The sequence below is a fragment of the Amblyraja radiata genome, chromosome 21, assembly GCF_010909765.2.
Source record: "Amblyraja radiata isolate CabotCenter1 chromosome 21, sAmbRad1.1.pri, whole genome shotgun sequence".
Taxonomy (NCBI): domain Eukaryota; kingdom Metazoa; phylum Chordata; class Chondrichthyes; order Rajiformes; family Rajidae; genus Amblyraja; species Amblyraja radiata.
Genome location: NC_045976.1, coordinates 15,781,504 through 15,785,730, shown reverse-complemented (window position 1 = coordinate 15,785,730; position 4,227 = coordinate 15,781,504). Strand labels below are relative to the sequence as shown.

At 37.7% G+C, this 4,227-nt stretch overlaps 1 pseudogene; it reads left to right on the top strand.

The window, feature by feature from the left end:
* Window positions 1-463: 463 nt before the first annotated feature.
* On the top strand, window positions 464-572 carry LOC116985416 (annotated as a pseudogene).
* The last annotated feature ends 3,655 nt before the right edge of the window (window positions 573-4,227 follow it).

Below are 4,227 nucleotides of genomic sequence, written 5' to 3'. Positions count from 1 at the left end.
TCAAAGGTATCGCCCCTATGCTGGAAGATGTGTACACCCACAACACACGGCCTCGGGGATCCAGAAGAAAACAGTAAAACCAGAAGGAAGCAAGGAGGTTGGTGCGAGAAGACATCGAATAAATAACTTTTTGACACTCATATCTTAAACAGTATCCGGGGATACACAATAGAATTTTACAACACATAATCTTCTAGTCCAGCTGATATATCGAGAGAGGAATTTGGAGGAGAACACCAAGTTGGGCTATAGTATTTGCTGATGTTTCTACACGATATGGAACACCAGATGCCGATCTACTCGTATCCAGACATAATCACCAATTACCAAATATGTCATAAGGGATACAGACACTGGACATCAGCAACAGATGGGGTTTTAGCTGCATTGCAAGGGAAGAATTATTATCTACGCATTCCCTTCCTAACAAAATATGATATGGCGCTTGACGCATCAATCATAGATCAGATCTCGGCTTTTTGGCTAAGATCAAGTATAATATCTGTTCTTATCAGTTTAAATGTCTGATATGTCCCTTATCTAGGGACCATATATCATAAAATTAAATAAATAAATAAATAAATAGAAAAGGTTTTAAAAAAAAAAGTGAAAAATAAATAAAACGATATATTTGTTTTAAGAACAGAAACCTTTTCTATTGTTAAGTATATTCGTTTTAAGAACGAAAATGGCAAGCATTGATTCAAAGGATGCTTACAATTTCAGTACCCATAACAGGTGACCACGGACGTTATTTTTATCTAATTGGATGGCTCAGCTCTAGCAGTATAGAGCACTACCTAATGTGTTTACATTAGCACCTAGGTTATTTACAAAATATGACAACCAGCCACACAATGGTAATGGCTTCTTTGGATGACATACTAATTGTGTGGCTGAACAAACGGTAACAGCCACTTAACAATTATTTGGAAACTAGGATCATTATCCATCCAATTAAATCAAAATTAAAGCCTTCAAACTAAAGGGATTATTTGGGGTTCACCATTAACTCAGTTCCTCATGTCAGTAACTTTGCCAACAGAGGTTACAACCTTAATAGAGGCATACAGCAAAATCATTGACATGAGGATAAACCATCCATCAGACTGGTAGCAAGAATATTGGCAACATATGGTTTCCAGCCACATAATTCAGACCCTTACATTATAAAGATTTACAGAGGGCCAAAATATGAGCTCTTAAAATTAATGGTGATCATTTCAATAGAATGATGAAGCCATACAGAAGCCATATTGGAACTAAATTATGGCTTTATTCAAACAAGAGGACATGACTTCAGAATTAAGGGACAGAAGTTTAGGGGTAACATGAGGGGGAACTTCTTTACTCAGAGAGTGGTAGCGGTGTGGAATGAGCTTCCAGTGGAAGTGGTGGCGGCAGGTTCGTTGGTATCATTTAAAAATAAATTGGATAGGCATATGGATGAGAAGGGAATGGAGGGTTATGGTATGAGTGCAGGCAGGTGGGACTAAGGGAAAAAAGTTGTTCGGCACGGACTTGTAGGGCCGAGATGGCCTGTTTCCGTGCTGTAATTGTTATATGGTTGTTATATGGTTAAATGGTGGAAGATAACATTGGGCATTGCTCCAATCCTATCATTGTCAGCAACCAGTCTATGGTCCTACATATGGATACTATGCACTAGGATGGTGTGTTACCAATTCCATCTCCAGCTGTGGAGGAAGATGGAATACACAGCAAGCATCATTATTACTAACACTGGGCAAAACTACCTGGAAATGTTGGGTGTTTTTTCATGGCCTAAAGTCATGTTGCTCTGGAATATATTAAACAGGTTATTAGATTATAAATTAACAACACTACTGTGGTAGCACATATCAACCACATGGGTGAAAGGGAATCTACATCATGTAACAATCTGGCCAACTCAATTTGGCAACCTCATCAGGGGGGGGGGGGGTACTAAGGGAAATACTACGAGACTCTGCGTCTGGTGTTTTTTATAGTACCCGACTGACCTACCCAACCATGGTTCTAGGTGGTATTAGGGAATGAGATTAGAACCATGCAGCACCATCCAAAACAGACGGCCAGAGCAATGGACATGATCACAGCGGGCCACAGACAATCAACCTAAAGACAATGTCTAAAATACATAAACTAATGGGAAATGTGTTGCAACCATAATACATCATCCAGCCTGTTTGGAAGCTTTGTTAACCTACAGGGGCTTAGTATTAGTGACATCAACTGTGCCAGAAGTGGCCCATCTACTTACCTATGGCAAGAGAACGGAACAACAGCTTATGAGGGACACTTTTTATGAGAATTCCCCAAAGACCAGGTATTCCCAAATATGGGACATCAGCATCGTCTTAACGTTGTTAAAGAACTGGGCTCCAGCCACAGCGCTGTCATTACAGTTTTTGACATTTTACAAAACTGTCATGCTGATGGCTTAGGTCATGGCACTAAGGACTCAGTCCCTACCAAATTAAGGCTGGATACCTTGACCAGTTCACCTGGCAACTTACACTTCTATATTCAGGAATTAGGGAACTAAACAGACAGGGGTCAGCAGGCCTTAAAATAACATTTTTTAGAGCCTACCCTACAGATGATTGACTGTGTTGTGAGACATCTACAAATATACATGGAACAAACCCAGACCATAAGTGGCACAGAAGAGGAACTTCTCATCAACGACAGACAGCCTCATTAAAGAATAACAGGCCAGGCCAGCTAAATGGCTAACATAGTATTGACATAAGTTGGTGTAAACACTAACTGGGCTAAAATCTCACTCCACCAGGCTGCAGCAACGTCGGCAGCATTTAAATTGGAGGTTCCTATGGATAAAATCCTCAGGACTGCAGGATGGCCATCGGAAAGAACATTCTAAGGATTATAACTAACCAGTAATGGAAACTGGAATTTTCAGAAACATTGTTAAGTTTATGTACCATAATTTACCCCAAAAAACAGGGGCTATCAATTATTATTAACTTTATGGTTATTTATATATATCATATTGATGTATAATATGTTATCACTATTCTCCCCAAAACCAAGGCAGACGTGATGATGGACTCGTTCCACGGCTTGAATCACAGAGCTTTGAAATCTTCATGTAGTCACTCACGTGACTCCGAAGTAAAATAGTAAGATTAAACGAGAACTTACCAGTTCGAAGTTTGATCTGTATTTTATGAGGAGTAACGTTGAGGGAATACATGCCCTCCGCTCCCACCCTTGATCATAAACACAACTGGTATATTTTCTCTAATCTTACTATGCTTAAGTCATTACAGGTATCTGTGATTCACTCCGCTGCTTTGAAGAATGACAAACGTGCGTAGTGGCGGGTTCTTCATGTATTCCCTCAACGTTACTCCTCATAAAATACAGATCAAACTTCGAACTGGTAAGTTCTCATTTAATCTTACTAGTAAACATAACTTGATATTTTCTAGTGATTTCAATTCACAAATATTTAAATTTTTCTGTAGCTATTTTAAAAGGGAATTTTAAGAGGTGTGTTGAGTCTTTAGGTTTTATCAACATAATTTCACTTTTATTCCAGTTTATTCTGTATCCTGAGAAAGATCCAAAATCCTCAATTAGGTTTAATATGTTTGGTATACTAATTTGAGGTTTTGTGATGTACAATAGTACATCATCTGCTTATAAAAATATTTTATTATTTGAATATTTTGTATTATAACCGTGGATGTTCGGATGTGTTCTGATTATTTCAGCTAAAGGTTCATTTACAAGAGCAAATAACAGCGGTGATAGTGAGCATCCTTGTCTATTGCCCCTTGATAATTGGAATTTCGTAGATAATATATTATTAGTTAATATTCTAGCCGTAGGCTTATTATATAATAATTTTATCCATAAGATGAAATTCTCTCCCATTTGAAATGTTTGCAATACTTTAACCAGATAGTCCCATTCCACTTGATAGAATACTTTTTCTGCGTCCTATGAAATAATTGATAAGTCTTGTTCTTCATTTTTATGTGAGTGCATTATATTGAGCAGACGTCTCAGATTATTAGATGATTGTCTCTTGGGTATGAACCCCGTTTGATCCGCATTTATTAATTTACTAATGTATTTACTTAGTCTTCTGGCTAGTGTTTTCGCCAGTATTTTTTTATCTGTATTTAACAGTGCAATAGCTCTGTATGATCCGGGTTCTTCTATATCTTTATCTTTTTTAAGTATTAATGTAAT